Raw genomic sequence first — 20,067 nt, 5'->3', positions numbered from 1 at the left:
ACACTGAGCAGCGTGTTCTACCGCTGCCCAGTGTCTCGAAGTGAACTGGTAGGAACTGTCTGACGTCACCGTGAGTGTGAGAAAGTTCTTACGCTCCCAATGCCATCAGAAAGGTCCTGGGAGTTCACAGCCAATGAACTCACTTCACCTTTCTGACGGTAGTGCGAGCGCAGTTAGAAATTTCCCCACATTGCTTGTGATAACATCAAATCGGTACCAGAGATTTCAGTGTCCGTGTGTGTAATACGTGTGGCACACATGTGGCAACTGTGTGCCGCTCATGTGCCACATCAGTAACACATGGCGGGCACCAGGGAAGCAGCTGGCTCCTGTGCTATAAATAAGTAAATAATTAATGAATAAAATGGCGTGGGTTCACGCAGTTTCTATAACCAGCCAGGCAAAACTGACAGCTTGGGGCTGCAACCCTCAGCTGTCAGCATTAGCAAGGCTGGTTATCAAGAATAGAAGGGTCCCCACTCTGTATTTTTTAATTTAAATAATTTTAAAAAAGGCATGGGTCCCCCTCATTTTTTACATCCAGCTATGCTAAAGCAGACAGCTGGGGAGTGGTATTCTCAGGCTGGTAATGGACCCTTAGTCCATTCAATGAAAATTCACCGCACACTCTGTATTTTTGTGGTGATGCCAAAAAATAATATTTATTTGAAGTTTATGGGAACAAGAAAAATAGGAATAGGTAAAGCGCAGGAGAAAAAAATATAGTCACTTTAGAATTTTCTCCTGCGCTTTACCTATTTCTATTTTTTCTGTTCCCATGAACTGCAAATAAATATTATTTTTTGGCATCACCACAAAAATACAGAGTGTGTGGTGAATTTTCATTGAATCACAGTAATGCCACACCAAAGCTGGTGCCGGCATTACTGTGATTGGCAAGCAAATAAAGTCCCAAACAAGCTGCGCGTGTCGCCCGAATATACCGAGGCGAATACCAAATTACTCGCCGAGAAACTAATAGCCTGAATAGTGGACTATTTGTGTGAGTAATAAATAATGCCGAATGTATTCGCTCATCACTATCCTTCATCTGTGCTTTCTCTGCAAATGTGATTTTCACCAGGTACGTACTGCGCTAGCCCTTGCTATTCAAAAGGACATACTGTAACAGGGCTCATTGCTGCTGGCACAGTCACTGCAACATGTGCAGTTTGGAATTCCACTGTGACACACCATAGCAAATCAAGCAGTTAACCGGTAAGTCCTCTGTAGCAATGCAAGCCAATGACTTGCAGTGTGCGATTGGCGGAAGTGAGCACACAGCGACCATGCTTTCTGCAAGAGTGCATCCAGGCCTGGGTAGTGGAGGAGAAATTGCTGTACCACCAGGTTCAGAATGTGAGCCATGCAAGGCATGTGTGTGAGGTTGCCCTGGCGTATGCACGCCACCAGGTTTGCACCATTATCACACATGGCATTCCCTCACTCCAGGTTCAGTGGAGAAAGCCAAAAACTTGTGGAGCAGCTCCCAGATTCACACAGTGCCCAGTCAGTGAGATGTAACGCCCCTGCCCATGTTTGCTCATCAAGGTGTCAGTGGTGACATGCATCCTAGCAGACAAAGATTTTTTCAGGGAATGGGTGATGTTGTCGGTGACATGTTGATGTAACGCAGGCATAGCTTTCTTAGAGAAGTAATGGTGACTGGGCTACTGGTACTGGGGGACTGCGACAGCCATCAACTTTATAAAACCATCTGTATCCACCAGGCGGAAAGGCAGCATTTCCATGGCCAACAGATTTGAGATGGTGGAGATCAAGCTCTTAGCTTTTTCATGTGTATTAGGAAACATTTTTTACAAGGCCACAACTGCAGGACTGAGGGCTGGCTGCTGTCCTGAGATAGGGTGGAGCACAGAGGGGAGGACAGACTGCTGGACTGTGAGTGAGGTGCAGGCAGAGATGTTATGGTGGATTGAGAAACATGCATTGTGCTAGATAACATAAAAAGATACCAAATTTTTATCCTATATACAATAGATTCAGCCATAAAGGAAAAATTCAATATAACACCAAAGAAGCTTTATATGCCATCACGTATCAATTAAAATAATATATTTTTATTTAACCAATTTAAAACATACTGTATATATTTAAAAGGTAAAACAAAATACCACAGGTACAGAACAGTTTTTAGGTGGGTAAACCCGAGAGTACTAATTGTCATCACAGGATAATATTGCACAAGCAGGTAAGTACAATCCATAACATATATGGTAATTTTTCATTATGCATGATTTATGTTTGTGATTGCTAGTTCAAAATTAAGATGAAAAATCCTCAATATATCAAGAGACAATAATAAAAGAAACATGTCACAGTATCACTCACTATAATACAAGTAAATAAACGGCAAAGTTGCACAGCACAGCATAAAGTATGTGCAAGTGTCCAGTAAAAGTAGCACAGCAATATGAGTCACTTTAGTAACAGCACCGTAAAGTATACATAAATGTCCAATATATTAGCATAATGAAAGTGCCTGTATAGTAGACCAAGAACATGAAAAGGTATAGTTACCTGAAAGTAAAACCAAAGAGCCACCACACCCGATGCGCGTTTCGCTTGGAAATGCTTCGTCCAGGGCAGTGGCGTAGGAAGGGGGGTGCGGGGGGGGGGGGGGGGCGGCACAATGCCGGGGGCGGCTCCGACCCAGAGAGGAGGAGGAAGAAAAAAAAAAAAAAAAGAGACGCGGGCCCTTTAAATCTTCGGGCGGCGCCGACCGCCGCCATGACCAGGCCCCCCTCCCAGTGCCAGCGCTGGCATTGGGCCCCCCTTCTAATACTCACCTCTCCTGGTTCCTGCGGCAGCTGCAGCGTCTTCAGCGCCCTCTGACTCTGCGACGTCTCAGGGCAGAGGGTGCGATGATGTCATCACTGCGCGCTCAGCCTCTCTGTCCTGGGCGTTGCAGATGCAGAGCCGGAGAGACGCTGAGTGCACGGGACCTGCGCTGGGAACGGGAGAGGTGAGGATTTTACTTTTTTTTTTTTTTTTTTTTTTTTCTTTATGTCTGACTCAGACAGACTGGGGGCAATATGCTGGAGACACACTGGGGGCAATATGCTGGAGACACACTGGGGGCAATATGCTGGAGACAGACTGGGGGCAATATGCTGGAGACACACTGGGGGCAATATGCTGGAGACAGACTGGGGGCAATATGCTGGAGACACACTGGGGGTAATATGCTGGAGACACACTGGGGGCAATATGCTGGAGACACACTGGGGCAGATTGCTGGACGCACTGGGGGCAGATTGCTGGACGCACTGGGGGCAGATTGCTGGATGCACTGGGGGCAGATTGCTGGACGCACTGGGGGCAGATTGCTGGACACACTGGGGCAATGCTGGACGCACTGGGGGCAATGCTGGGCGCACTGGGGGCAATGCTGGACACACTGGGGGCAATGCTGGACACTGGGGCAGATTGCTGGACACACTGGGGGCAATGCTGGACACTGGGGCAGATTGCTGGACACACTGGGGGCAATGCTGGACACTGGGGCAGATTGCTGGACACACTGGGGGCAATGCTGGACATTGGGGCAGATTGCTGGACACACTGGGGGCAATGCTGGACACTGGGGGCAATTGTGGACACTGGGGGCAATGCTGGACACTGGGGCAGATTGCTGGACACACTGGGGGCAATGCTGGACACTGGGGCAGATTGCTGGACACACTGGGGGCAATGCTGGACACTGCGGCAGATTGCTGGAAACACTGGGGGCAATGCTGGACACTGGGGCAGATTTCTGGACACTGGGGGCAATGCTGGACACTGGGGGCAATGCTGGACACTGGGTGCAATGCTGGACACTGGGGCAGATTGCTGGACACACTGGGGGCAATGCTGGACACTGGGGCAGATTGCTGGACACACTGGGGGCAATGCTGGACACTGGGGCAGATTGCTGGACACACTGGGGGCAATGCTGGACATTGGGGGCAATGCTGGACACTGGGGGCAATGCTGGACACTGGGGCAGATTGCTGGACGCACTGGGGGCAGATTGCTGGACGCACTGGGGGCAGATTGCTGGACGCACTGGGGGCAGATTGCTGGACGCACTGGGGGCAGATTGCTGGACACACTGGGGGCAATGCTGGACACTGGGGCAGATTGCTGGACACACTGGGGGCAATGCTGGACACTGGGGCAGATTGCTGGACACACTGGGGGCAATGCTGGACACTGGGGCAGATTGCTGGACACACTGGGGGCAATGCTGGACACTGGGGCAGATTGCTGGACACACTGGGGGCAATGCTGGACACTGGGGGCAATGCTGGACACTGGGGCAGATTGCTGGACACAATAAGGCAATGCTGGACACACTGGGGCAATGCTGGACACTGCGCCTGTGCGGACGCCCTGCTTGTGAATCCCAGCCCCGCACTCTGCATAATGCATAACACACTGTGGGGCTGGGATTACCAAGGTGGGTGGCCGCACAGGCGCAGTCTGCAAGCCTGGCTGTGACGTCAGACGGCCAGAGCTCTCTGCGCCTGCACCAAACAGCGATACACAGCGCAGGCACCAGATTTCATGGGTAAACAGTGCTGAGGGGGCGGTGCCCGGCGTTGAGTGACGGCAATGGGGGGGGGGGGGCGCCAAAACTCAGAATCAGCCCCGGGCGGCAAAAGCTCTAGCTACGCCAGTGGTCCAGGGGTGGTTGGGTACTAGCCAGAGAGGGTATTTATATTATCAAAAGCTAATAAGCTTTGTAATTAGTAATAAGACAAAATTTCCCTTAGGTGCATGGGGAAATAAAGGTATATGCACTATCATTAAAACTTGAAAAGCTTTATTAAATACAATATATAAAAAACACCAGACAGAAATAAACAAATAGGAAACCTATAAAAACCAAGGCAACTATAATGCCAACACTGAAAGGATCCAGTACTGTTACATGTAAATATAAGAGACGACATCTAAAGAATACTGACCCATGGAGTCGTTATACAATTGCAAATGCAATGCCCCGTATCTATGAATTGAATATGACTGAACTAAATATTGCACTGAAAACAGACCTTTGTCACAAATGGATGAATATAAGGTGCAAGTGTGCTACAGGCCCCTAGTAAGGAAAGTTTATGGGCCACAATGCAGGCCTCATATGCCACAAGCATACTGCTATAGTCCAACCAAAACAAAACAAAATGTACATAGAAACAAAAGGCTATGAACGTTTCTGGATGCCGACTTACATGTGAGATGCAAGCGTGTTGAGTGTCTTTGTTGCCACCCCGACAGCGCCGTTTCGCCACTAGAGCTTCTTCCTTATGGGGGTCACTAAACCAAAAACATTTCCAAATTTCAATTTATGTCCAGCAATTGATATTTTTACGAAAATGGTTATTAAGGACATCGAGGCATTACCCAACAGCCCCAGTTGGGATTCTAATTTGAATAGAGAGGAACGCCTGGCTCTAGGAGAATTACAAAATCTCAAAAATGTAGTGATCAAACAGGCGGATAAAGGCGGTAATACAGTAATCTGGCCAACTGATCTTTATGAGAAGCAGGCTGACAAAATACTATCAGTCAAATCTTGCTATAAAAAAATGACTTATAATCCTTCCTTTCAATTTCAACAAGAACTTATTGAGATCCTGGAAGGAGCATTTGAAAGGGGAATTATTCCAAAGCGTCTATTAGAGTATATTACTAAATTACAACCTAAAATGGCCACATTTTACCTCCTACCAAAACTACATAAAGACTCAAGTGATCCTCCAGGGAGACCGATAGTTTCTGGTAAGGAGAGTTTATGTGAATCTATTTGTACCATCATAGATTACTATTTACAGCCTTTAGTTCTAACATTACCATCGTACATCAAAGACACTACGTCGGTCCTAAAAAGGCTGGATTCAATTTATCTAGAGGAGGGGGCCATCCTGGTTACAGCCGATGTAGAGGCGCTATATTCATCGATCAGACATTCTGATGGTCTGAATGCAGCCGCCTATTATTTAAATCAAAGCAACTTGGACAAAGCCCTTATTGAGTTGATTTTGATTTTGCTCAAATTCGTCTTGGAACATAATTTTTTTATTTTCAACAAGACAATTTTCCTTCAAAAGCAAGGAACAGCAATGGGCGCTACTTGCGCCCCAACTTATGCTAACCTTTTTATGGGCTTTTGGGAAAAGGAAATTTTTCAAGACGAACATTTGGAAGGGATGGACATGGTACAAGGATGGAGTCGGTATATAGATGATGTCCTGTTTGTTTGGGAGGGTAGTATTGATCAACTCACATCATTGATGGATAATTTAAATAAAAACAATTATAATATCAAACTAACTTATAAGTGGGGAAGATCCTTAGATTTCCTGGATCTACAAATGACGGTAGCCTCTAATGGTAGGATCATTACTAATGTATTCAGAAAACCCACCGCTACAAATACCCTACTCCATGCATCATCGGCTCATCATAAACCGACCATTAATGGAATCCCAATTGGCCAATTCCTCAGGGTCAAAAAAATTTGTGCCACTGAGTGCAATTTCCAAGCACAAGCAACCGATCTGGCGCAACGCTTCCTAGATCGTGGATATAGTAAAAGGCAAATCAGAAAAGGATATAAGAGAGCCCATGATACCCCAAGAGAGGAATTACTATATGGTGGCAGGAGATCTCGGTGTAAAAATGAGAGTCAGGTGAGGTTCATAACAAACTTCAACAAACAATGGCCAGAATTAACGGCAATTTTGCGCAAGCATTGGAACATCTTGCTCAGTGATCCTGTTCTTAAGAAGACCTTGCCTAAACACCCAGCAATCACACCGAGAAGAGCTCGGAATCTGAAGGACATTTTAGTCCATAGCCATTATTCGGAGATGAAAACAACTGGCAGTGGATATTCAACAACAAGAAAGGGATTTTTCCCATGTAAGAGGTGTAAAGCATGTAAAAATCATGTTCAAAGCACCTCCTTTGTCAACTTTGATGGGTCAAGGACATACTCTATACGTGAACACCTTACTTGCTGCTCAAAAGGCGTTGTATACCATGCACAATGCCCGTGTAAAAAAATATATATTGGGCTCACTACACGTGAGCTCAAAATACGCACAAGAGAACATATCCTTGACATTGAAAAATCAGCTAATGTTAAAGATATTCACCAGCTCAAAACGTTGCCTAAACACTTCAGGCTATTCCATAACTCCAATCCGAACGGCCTCAAAATACAAGCTATTGATCAGATTACTCTTAATGATAGAGGTGGTAACTTGGGCAAAATTTTAGCGCGTAAGGAGAGTAGGTGGATTTACCAACTCGGGACCCTTGCCCCTCAAGGGCTGAATGAGACAATGGGGTTCAGTTCATTTTTATAAATAACAAGATTTTACCTCTTCCGCGCTATTTACATCTAATTTTGATCTTTGGGTTTTGTCTATAGAACCCTTGCATTTAGCAGTTATGTTTCTCTGCCTTGGTTTTTGTTTGGTTGGTGTTTGTTGTTTGAGATAGTTACCGTTATTAGAGTCTACAGAATTGGTTTATAGTTTTAATAACTATACATCAACTAGTATAATCCCCATTTGTTTGGTCTACCTTCCTGTCCATCTAGACTGCCCTCATGGCAGAGGTATAGGAGCTATAGGAGAATAGTATAGCAATTTCACGGTTCTCGGGATTTATATTCTGTGCAGTTTTTAGTGTGTTGGTTTTAATTCTTTATTCTTATTTTAGGTTTTCACATTGGGTAGTGGGTCCGGTTTTCATCCACAGCATGAGAGGTGGATCACAGTGAGGGACTATGGATTCAAGAAATCGGGTCGCATCTTCCTCAAAACAACATCCATCTACCATCATATATACAAATATATTTACCTTATTGAGCAATCCCGTTAGCGGGACAAATGGACATTTTTGATATCTAGTGGTGGGGCAATATAGATATACATATTGTCTACCCATACTGTATTTGTATTTTAATCTATATTCACCTATTGTCGGGATGATTGTGTTTTTTATATGTGGTTTTTCAGAATTGTATACTAGATATTATGCATTTTGTGAAATCCATATCTTGGGCATATAGTATAAATTATCTATGGGGCCAATATTAGGTTAATTTTACATCATATGTCATCTTTATATAGTTCTAATATAATTCTGAACGATCTTATAAGCATTGGACATCTTCCTTTGGCCTGTTTTATCAATTTATCTGCTTTTTAGATATGGATTTCACTTCTTGTTCATGAGTTTTTATTACTATACAAAATGTCAGCGGTATAGTATTTTGATTAGGAATTGTGGTTATTAAGAAAAGAATATGCACACTATAGGCCTTAGGGTCATAGGATTGGGAACACTTATTAAACATTTAGTGTTGGTGGAGATAAATATATATATTAGAGACCGTATAGCCTTAGGGCTGCAGTGAATCTTTATATAGGATAATAAAAGTCACCTAGTATTGAATAACCACAGTTAGTTATATCGGCATTATTATTATACAATCGAACTTACTCGCCCTTAGATGCGGTCCATTGTTCACATATGTTATTTGCAGTCACGCCCCTTACTAGCTGCGCTCCATCTTTGCAGCGATATTGAGGTATAGAGGCTGCAGCTGTGGATTGGTGCGCATGCCCCGGATTCAGCTGCACGGTGGACTCCAGCCCCGCCTACAAGGTGACGCGGGCGTTTTACGCCCGCCCACCAGAGGCGTGAACTGGCAGAGCCACGTTCATTGCACGAGCAGCCGAAAGCCGGCGCATGCGCCGTTCAATATCCGGGATGCGGCGGTATAGGGCGCTTTTATCTAATTAGCCACCACTTATAAAGCATATCCACTACATGCACAGCACACGTGCCCCCATAAGGAAGAAGCTCTAGTGGCGAAACGGCGCTGTCGGGGTGGCAACAAAGACACTCAACACGCTTGCATCTCACATGTAAGTCGGCATCCAGAAACGTTCATAGCCTTTTGTTTCTATGTACATTTTGTTTTGTTTTGGTTGGACTATAGCAGTATGCTTGTGGCATATGAGGCCTGCATTGTGGCCCATAAACTTTCCTTACTAGGGGCCTGTAGCACACTTGCACCTTATATTCATCCATTTGTGACAAAGGTCTGTTTTCAGTGCAATATTTAGTTCAGTCATATTCAATTCATAGATACGGGGCATTGCATTTGCAATTGTATAACGACTCCATGGGTCAGTATTCTTTAGATGTCGTCTCTTATATTTACATGTAACAGTACTGGATGCTTTCAGTGTTGGCATTATAGTTGCCTTGGTTTTTATAGGTTTCCTATTTGTTTATTTCTGTCTGGTGTTTTTTATATATTGTATTTAATAAAGCTTTTCAAGTTTTAATGATAGTGCATATACCTTTATTTCCCCATGCACCTAAGGGAAATTTTGTCTTATTATATACTGTTGAGGTATTCAAAACAATTGGGATTTATGTTATTTATAAGCTTTGTAATTAGGTCAGGTGTCAGTTGTTAGCCTGTTATAGTACATATGATAGCACACATAGGGAAGTTTACGCTGTTGCCCTAGTGATATCCACAAGTGATGTGGCTGGGTGGAAATGGTGCAGCGTCGCTTCCGGTTCCCGTATTACTGCGTTATCACTACAGAGTGAAAAATCCAGTGGCCATCTGGAGAAAGTGCGGCATTGTGAGATGACGACAGAATACCCGTGCGCTGTCATGTGATCGAAAAGCCATATCTACTCTCCTTGACCACAACAATGAAAGTAACTAGTAAGATAGACTCCCAATGGTGGGAAGGGCATATACAACGGCTCCTAGGCAGATTGACCTGCTATAGAAACAATATATAAAAAACACAGATTATACATAACTTGACAATAAAAACAATTGTGTGCTATTATATTAAAACAAGAATTTCCTAAATCCATAATATTCCATGTAAAAGATATATGGTTAAGTGGTATATATAAGGAAGCACTACCAATATAATATTAAAAATAATAAAATTACTAATAAGGCACTCAATTGTATACAAATCGTATAGGTTGGCAGTGCCAGTCAGAAGACCACACAAAGAAGCGAGTGATCATCAAAGGGCACATTCCACCCATCAATAGATAAACAAGTATAAGTTAGAAACTTGTTTTTATTAAGATGATAATAGTAGTAGTAAATATAAAGATTTTAATAAAGTGAACAAACCTACAGAGGTATAAAGTGCATAAGTGCATCTACGATATAATTGTCTAAGGGTCACTTCCATCTTTCTGTCTGTCTTTCTGTCTGTAAGCCACGGAAATCCCAAGTCGCTGATTGGTTGCGGCCAGCTGGCCGTGACCAATCAGCGATGGGCACAGTCCGGCCGCGAAATGGCCGCTCCCTACTCCCCTGCACTCAGAGCCCCCTCCATACTCCCCCCCAGTCAGCGCCCGCCGCCCACATAGCATTGTAGCAGTCTGTTAAACCGACTGCGTTACACCGTGGCATAACGCGGTGTAACGCAGTCTGTTAACGCTGCTATTAACCCTATGTGACAAACTTTTTACTATTGATGCTGCCTATGCCTAAGCAGCATCAATAGTAAAAAGATATAATGTTAAAAATAATAAAAAAAAATAAAAAATCGTGCTATTCTCACCTTCCGACACCTTTCCTGTTCCTCGCGACGCTCCAGCCATGCATTGCGGTCTCGCGAGATGATGACGTAGCAGTCTCGTGAGACCGCTACGTCATCATCTCGCGAGACCGCAATGCATTTTTGGGACCAGAGCGTCGCAAGGAGCATCGCTAAACTCCTCGCCTGGATCCGGGGGCCGCCAGAGGGTGAGTATATAACTATTTTTTATTTAAAATTTTTTTTTAATGGGGATATGGTGCCCAAACTGCTATATAGTACTTGGGCTGTGTTATATACTACGTGGGCTGTGCTATATATTACATGGGCAGTGTTATATACTACATGGGCAGTGTTATATACTGTGTGGGCAGTGTTATATACTGCGTGGGCAGTGTTATATACTGCGTGGGCTGTGTTTTATACTGCGTGGGCAGTGTTATATACTACATGGGAAGTGTTATATACTATGTGGGCAGTGTTATATACTACGTGGGCAGTGTTATATACTGCGTGGGCTGTGTTATATACTATGTGCCTGTGTTATATACTACGTGGGCTGTGTTATATACTACGTGGGCTGTCTTATATACTACGCGGCTGTGCTATATACTACGTGGGCAGTGTTATATACTAAGTGGCTGCTATATAGTAAGTGGCTGCTATATACTATGTGGCTATGCTATATACTACGTGGCTGTGCTATATACTATGTGGCTGTCTCTGTTATGTGGGCTGTGTTATATACTGCGTGGGCTGTGCTATTTACTGCGTGCGCTGTGTTATATACTAAAATGGCTGTGCTATATACTACGTAGCTCCTATATACTACATGGCTGTGTTATATACTACGTGGCTGCTATATATTATGTGGGCTGTGTTATATACTACATGGCTGTGCTATATACTACGTGGCTGTGTTATATACCACGTGGCTGCTATATACTGCGTGGCTGCTATATACTATGTGGCTGTGCTATATACTACGTGGCTGTGCTATATACTACGTGGCTGTGCTATATACTGCGTGGGTTGTGTTATATACTACGTGGCTGTGCTATATACTACGTGGCTGCTATATACTACGTGGTTGTGCTATATACTACATGGCTGTGCTATATACTACATGGCTGCTATATACTACATGGCTGCTATATACTACGTGGCTGTGCTATATAGTACATGGCTGTGCTATATACTACGTGGGCTGTGCTATATACTATGTTGCAGTGTTATATACTGCGTGGGCTGTGCTATATGCTAAGTGGCTGTGCTATATACTATGTGGCTGTGCTATATACTACGTGGGCTGTGTTATATACCACGTGGCTGCTATATACTGCGTGGCTGCTATATACTATGTGGCTGTGCTATATACTACGTGGCTGTGCTATATACTACGTGGCTGTGCTATATACTGCGTGGGTTGTGTTATATACTACGTGGCTGCTAAATACTACGTGGCTCCTATATACTATGTGGCTGTGCTATATACTACGTGGCTGTCTGTGTTACGTAGGCTGTGCTATATACTATGTGGCTGCTATATACATACATGGATACATATTCTAGAATACCCGATGCTTTAGAATTGGGCCACCATCTAGTCTATATATATAATTGTCTAAGGGGTACTTCCGTCTGCTTGTCTGTAACGGAAATCCCGGGTCGCTGATTGGTTGCGGCCGGCTGGCCGCGACCAATCAGTGACAGGCACAGTCTGGCCGCAAATTGGCCCCTCTCTACTTCCGTCCTGCACAATTATAGGAGATAACTCAGGAGACTCTTTGCGTGGAACAAGACAACTACAGGACACAGTTTTATAAGTGGTAAAGTCTATATTATCACACGCTGATTCAAACAGGTGCAGAGAGAAACTCAAGTCCACAACACTTGGTGTAAATATAAAACACAGCTTAGCAGTCTATAGGAAACTTCAGAGGAAAATGCAATCAAGCAGAAAGTCTATGAAGCACAGTTATTCTTGAGGATAGTTGACATGAATAAATCCTTGTGTTAGTCCAAACACAGATAGATAAGCTTATAAGGCAGTTCAAATCATATCTTAGCTCAACCAGGGAGGCCTGGTTAATAGTCTCAGGTTTTTGCAAAGCAGAAACAGCTTACATGTCCAGCAAGTGAGATGGAAGTAAACACGAGCAGCAGATGAAGGAGGATTACTGGAAACTGGTGTATGCAGCAGGAACTCAGAGCAGAGTAGCAGGATCACCACACAGGTTCACAGGAGCAGGTATATAGCCAGGGAGTAATCAGAGGTCAGGAGCTGGATGCAAGGCAGAATACTCTAGCACAGACTGAAGTCTGGGGTGGAGTTTTATAGCAGGAAGACACAGTGCACATGAGACCAAAGACGCCATCTTGGAAAAGGGCAGTAATGCACAAAAGGTAAAAAATGTTAAGAGTCCTGACATTACTCCCTCCTTAGAAGCGGCCTCAGGACGATCCTGGACCTGGTTTGTCAGGGAATCTCTGATGAAAATGAGAAATCTTCTGTTGGGCATTGATGTTTTTCCATAGGTTCCCAGGAGTCTTCCTCAGGGGGATATCCCTGCCATCTTATCAGATATTGGAGCCGATTCCTGCGAATCCTGGAATCAATAATTTCCTCCACCACAAATTGTTCTTGTCCATAAATCACCACAGGCTGCGGAGGTGGCACAACACGTCCCTGGAAGGTATTAGGAGATACAGGCTTTAGTAAAGATACATGAAAAACTGGGTGTACCTTCATAGTCCTAGGCAGCTTCAACCGGCAGGCCACAGAGCTCACAATACCATTGATCTTGAAAGGGCCAATGAATTTCTGTCCAAGTTTTTGTGAAGGAACATTTAACTTCAGATTCTTAGTTGCTAACCACACGGAATCTCCAACCTTGAACATGGGTGCAAATTGGCAAAGAAAGGTGTAAATTTAGTGGAGGCGCTCTGAGAATTATTATATGAAAATTCGGCTAACGGCAGCAACTCCAACCAATCATCCTGGAGATGGCTGACATAGCATCTTAGATATTGTTCCAGCGTCTGGATGGTACACTCAGTCTGACCATTTGTCTGGGGATGGTAAGCAGAAGAGAGACAGACATTAATATTGAGTGCAGAGCAAAACCCCTTCCAGAATCTTGAAGTGAACTGTACTCCACGGTCAGAGATGATCTCATCCGGAACCCCATGCAACCGAACGACATTCTGTATAACCAAGTTCACTGTATCTTTAGCTGAGGGGAGGCCGGTGCATGGAACAAAATGAGCAGCTTTAGTCAGGCGATCAACTACCACCATGATTGTATTCATGCCCCCCGATGTAGGCAGCTCCACAATAAAGTCCATTGATATAGACCCCAAGGGCGGGACGGAACAGGTAATGGTTGTAGAAGACCCGTAGGTGCCACATGAGGAGTCTTGTAACGGGCACATACCTCGTAAGAGGGAACATAGTCCTTGGTATCCTTCAGGCAAGTTGGCCACCAGAAGAATCGGCTCAGGAACTCTTGTGTCTTTTGTACCCCCCTGTGACCAGCCAACTTGGAGTCATGTACCAACTTGAGGATCTGCAGACGGACGACCTCAGGGACGTAGATATGTCGATCTCTGAACCACATGCCACTCTTAAAGAAAAGATTAATATCCACAGGTGGGTTGGCCAGAAATACATCACCGTCATAGGCCTCCCTGCACTCCTTCCACAAGTCCTGATCGGGGGATAACTCAGATGAAATTGGCATCAGATAGAATGGTCTTGGATGGGGTTTCAGGTACGGAATCCTCAGCATGGATTCGGGATAAAGCATTAGCCTTCCCATTACGAGAACCTGGATGGTACGAGATAACAAAGTTAAATTGATTTAAAAATAAGTTCCAACGAGCCTGACGAGGAGAAAGACATCTAACGGATCTAAGGAACTCTAAATTGCGATGGTCAGTTAGCACTATGATCTGTTGTGCAGCTCCTTGCAGATGATGCCTCCATTCTTTGAAAGCCAATAATAGCCAGCAATTCCTTGTCTCCCACATCGTAATTCTTCTCTGCTGAGGTTAGTCTATGGGAAAAGAAAGCACAAGGATGTAGCAGACCCTTCTCTCCTGTTCTTTGGGAGAGAATAGCCCCCAAAGCATTATCAGAAACGTCCACCTCCACAATGAATGAAAGTGTTGGATCTGGATGTATTAACAGCGGTGCTGATGTGAAACAGATCTTAAGCCGATCAAAAGCTTCTTGAGCCTGTGATGACCACTTAAAGGGCTTTTCCTTCTTTGTCAAGGAAGTAATGAGACGGACAATATCATAAAAATTTCGAATGAAGCGTCTGTAGAAATTTGCAAAACCAATAAAACGTTGGACCTCCTTAATGTTCTTGGGTACTGGCCAGTCAAGGATAGTCTGAATCTTACCAGATTCCATGTTCAGCCCCTGGAGAGAGATGATATAACCTAAGAACTGTATCTCAGAATGATGGAACTCGCATTTCTCCGGCTTGATATACAGATGGTTCTCTTTCAGACGTCTTAAAACAGCTTTGACATGTTCTTCATATTCCTGTAGAGAGTCAGAAAAGATTAGAATATCGTCCAAATAGATCACCACAAACTGGCCCAAAAAATCTCTGAAAATGTCATTAGCAAGGTGTTGAAATGTTGCAGGGGCATTACAAAGCCCGAAGGGCATCACGAGATATTCAAAGTGTCCATACCGGCATCGGAATGCTGTCTTCCACTCATCCCCTGGACGAAATTATAAGCCCCACGAAGATCCAGTTTAGAGAACACCTTAGCATGGCAGACTCTTTCCAGTAATTTGGGAATCAGAGGCAAAGGGTAACAGTTTTGTATGGTTACCTTATTGAGTTCCCGATAGTCAACACAGGGTCTCAGGGTCCCATCCTTCTTTTTTACAAAAAATATAGGTTCCCCTGCTGGTGAGGAAGAAGGACGTATGAAGCCTTTGGCCAGATTTTCATCAATATACTCCTTTAAGGCTTAAAGCTCAGGTGCCGCCAAAGGGTATACGTTACCAAAAGGAATAGCTGCCCCAGAAAGCAGCTCAATGGGACAGTCATAATGCCTATGTGGAGGAAGCTGATCTGCATTCTTCTTGTCACAGATGTCAGAGAACTCTTTATATGCTGGAGGTAAAGAAAATACCTGTACATGTGGTTCCGTAGCCGTGGACTCAGGGACAGCTTCTGTTAACCCTGAGTTGCTCCTTGTTGGAAAGATAATCTCCTTGGTCTCCCAGTTGATAATAGGGTTCTGAGAACGCAACCAAGGAATGCCTAAAATCACAGGAAAATGAGGAGAAGAAATTAGCAAGAAAGAAAGTTGCTCCTGATGATTAGGCTCCAACAAAATTTCAAGGGGTACGGTCTCCTAATCCACAGGCCCAGAGATTAAAGGTGACCCATCCACTGTTTCCATGGTAATTGGAGAGGCTCTTTGCTGAATTTCAATACCATGTTCCTTGGCAAATGCGATATCCATGAAATTGCCACCTGCACCTGAGTCAATCATAGCTGCACTGGAAATCCACTGTCCTGAACACAGGATCTTAATAGGGAGAGAACAGTGAGAGTTCTTCTCTTTCAGCTCCTTGGGGGGGTGAAGTCATAGAAATTGAATGGAATACAGCGTTTAAAGGCAGGCTACATTCAGAGATGTCAGATTCATCATCACAGTTGTCCTACTCCCCTACTGCTGCTAGCACCTTGTTAGGCCGTCTAGGACACTTAGGACAATTGATCAAGAAGTGGTCAGATTTTATCAGAATTAAACAACTATGGAGCCCTGAGTAATTTTAAAATTAATACGCATAAATCTGAAATGCTAAATATTTTGTTACCGCCCCCCTTAGTTTCACAGTTATGCTCCTCGTTCCCATTTAGATGGCGATCAGACTCCCTTGCCTATTTAGGTATACACTTAACCGCTAAGTCCTCACATTTATACGATGCTAACCATAAAATTGCACTACACAACGCGGAGCTTGACCTGGAGAAGTGGAACAAACTGCACTTATCTTGGCTTGGAAGAATTAATGCAATCAAAATGGATCTTTTACCACGCCTCCTTTATTTCTTCCAGACCATTCCTCTGTATCTTCCAGCCTCCTTCTTCTCCAGGCTCAAATCAGCGATAATAAGATTTGTGTGGTCCGGTAAACGTCCACGGCTGGCATATCACCTCCTGTGCAGGAATAAACAGTCCGGAGGACTGGGCCTCCCGGATTTCTTGCTCTATAGCTATGCCTCTCTTGGAACTTGCGTTCTCGATCTGTTCCATCATAAGTCAAGTAAGAGATGGGTAGGCCTTGAGATGACGCTCTCAGGACATAGCTCGGCGACGCACTTCTAGAGAGAGGGCACTGGGGGAATCCGAGGAGATAACCAGCCCTTCATTACTAGACACCTAACTCAGTTCGTTAAGCATGGCATCAAAAAATTAAATTTTTCCTCTATGCCAGGCCCCCTGACACCAATTTTTGAAAATCCAGACTTTCCAGCAGGTCAGGACAGGATCATGTTCCTTCACAAACATAGAGACAGTTGTCCGGTGGTCCATGACTACGTAGACCAAACCTCAATTAAGACCTTGGGAGCTATCTTTGCTGATGGAGAGCCGCCGCAGGGCTCATGGTTCTTCTATGAGCAAATCAAAAGCTATCTCACTGTGTTATCTAGGCGGGCTGACATCTTCAGACAGTTAACTTCTTTTGAGTCCATGTGCCTGGGTGGGGGCCCCTTGTCCCACACAATATCATTGCTGTATAGAATGCTCCAGGGCTGTCAACCAACTTCACTTGACCCTCCTACATTCTTCTTGAAATGGGACAATGAATTAAGCACGCAACTGACTCCGGAGGAACGCCTCAAGAGTCTGCTATTTACCTTCAGATCTTCACTTTGCTCAGATTACCAAGACAGAAGCTATAAACTCCTGGCCAGATGGTACAGATGTCCGTCTAGTATTCACCTTATGTTTCCCACCACCCCCGACACTTTCTGGAGGTGCTGGAACGACAGAGGTACCTACCCTCACATCTGGTGGTCCTGCCCGCCTATTCACAACTTCTGGGTGGGCATCTTTGCACTTTATGACAAATTATCTCTCCATAGAGTCCAACCCACCATGGAACTGGCCCTGTTGTCTGTATGTGACCTTTCAATCGCCAAATTCAAGAAAGGTTTATTACGACATTTCCTAACAGCCGCACGTAACGTGATCCCTCGTTTCTGGAAACAGTCAATATCCCCCTCACGTGCTGACTTTGTGGTTGAACTAAACCGCATTTACAGGATGGAGCAATTGGTTGGCCAGGATACTAGAACTGCAGACAAAGTGTTTAACACCTGGTCTCCCTGGATTGCTTTTAGAGAATCTGAGGAACTGAACACTTGGCTACACTGATTGATCCTATTGGTCCCCTTGCGACCCATAATCATAACTCCCCTAGACAGTAAATAATACATTAACAACCATACCTTAACATAAAAGTACAATAGTCTCGATTTAGTTGGGACTGAAGACCAGATTCTTCCTACCCTACCTCACCCACCCCTCCTCCTCACCTCTCCTCACCCCCCTCCCCCCCTTTTTTTTTTTTCTCTTTCTTCTCTCTCTCTTTTCTTCTTCTTCTCTCCCTTCTGTTATTCTCTTCCTTTTCTCTCCACCTATATTTTCTACTTTCTCTTCGCTTGGCCTGGCCTCATGCAGATTCCATAACTGACATTGAGTGCTCGGACGAGCCTAGGCACTCTTGCTTTCATCCGGCGGCTTGGCCCCACCTGGAGCTAGTCGTTAGCTGAATAGTGAGAGCCTGTGATGTATACATCATAAGCAATCTTTTCAAACTATTAGACCTCTGACAGAGGTAATTTGTTCACGAAGTTACAACCTTAAAGATTTGTTGATCAATGTTTGAGTATTGAAATCTTTAGTATACAGCTATCCATTTTTGTATCAATCTCACAATCCTGTATGTGCCTATAACTGCATTTAAACATCTGATTACAACTGTGTTATTTACGTGCAATTCAATAAACTTGATTTACAAAAAGAAGTGGTCAGACTGACCGCAGTAGAAACATAGACTTTCACGAAGGCGATGCTCCCGGCGCTCATTGATCTCGAGCCTCTGAACGGAATCAATTTACATGGGCACCTCCTCCACCACCCAAGAGGTTTTACCTGTAGGCTCTTTGGAAGGAAGGTAAAAGTTATAAATACGGTTATATGCAGCAAATTTCTCCTGCCTACACTCAGTAAGGCGAATGTCTATGCACACACAATGCTGTATAAATGTCTCTAGCTCTTGTGGTGACTCAGAGCGAGCTAGTTCATCTTTTATAATACTAGACAGACTCCTTTTAAAAATAGGCAATTGTGCATAACTGTCCCAATTGGTATCTACCGCTAATCTCCTGAATTCAGTGGCATACTCAGTAACAGAACGTTTAGCCTGGCGTAAAGACAACAAAGCAGATTCAGCAGTTGCACGGCGATTAGGGTCATCAAACATTAATTCCATAGCGACCAAGAAATCATCCAAGTTATTTAACCGTGGGTCACGAGACTCAATCATCGGATTCGCCCAGGCGAGCGCTCGTGAGGTCAGTAGCATTATTACACACAATACTTTGGATCTATCAGTAGGAAAATGGTCAGCATGCACATCAAAATATAGCATACATTGATTCACAAAGCCACAAAATTTGTCGCGATCACCATTAAATCTGAATGGGGGTAACTTAGGTGGGCTAGCTGGTGGCGGTTTCCCAGAGGGTAAAGTCACTTGTGCAGCTATTAGCGTGCTTATGTCCTGAAAAGCCCGTCCATACTGGGACTCTATGCCAGCAAGTTTGTTTTCCTGGGCTGCCATGCGGTTGCTTAAGTCCTGCAAAGTTTGTCCAAATACTTGTTGATTGTGTTCAAAGCTTCCAAACTTCTTTTGCAGACCTTCCACTTCTTTCTGCAGTGATCTAATTATGGAAAACACCTGCTCTAATCTGCTCTCTGCAGTCATTGTTCCAGCAGTCTCCTTTTTTTTATGGCTAGAGTATCCTGTAATAATTATAGGGGATAACTCAGGAGACTCTTTGCGTGGAACAAGACAACTACAGGACACAGTTTTATAAGTGGTAAAGTCTATATTATCACATGGTGATTCAAACAGGTGCAGAGAGAAACTCAAGTCCACAACACTTGGTGTAAATATAAAACGCAGCTTAGCAGTCTATAGGAAACTTCAGAGGAAAATGCAATCAAGCAGAAAGTCTATGAAGCACAGTTATTCTTGAGGATAGTTGACATGAATAAATCCTTGTGTTAGTCCAAACACAGATAGATAAGCTTATAAGGCAGTTCAAATCATATCTTATCTAAACCAGGGAGGCCTGGTTAATAGTCTCAGGTTTTTGCAGAGCAGAAACAGCTTACA

Source organism: Ranitomeya variabilis, chromosome 5, assembly GCF_051348905.1.
Source record: "Ranitomeya variabilis isolate aRanVar5 chromosome 5, aRanVar5.hap1, whole genome shotgun sequence".
Taxonomy (NCBI): domain Eukaryota; kingdom Metazoa; phylum Chordata; class Amphibia; order Anura; family Dendrobatidae; genus Ranitomeya; species Ranitomeya variabilis.
Note: the sequence above shows the minus strand (reverse complement) of the source record.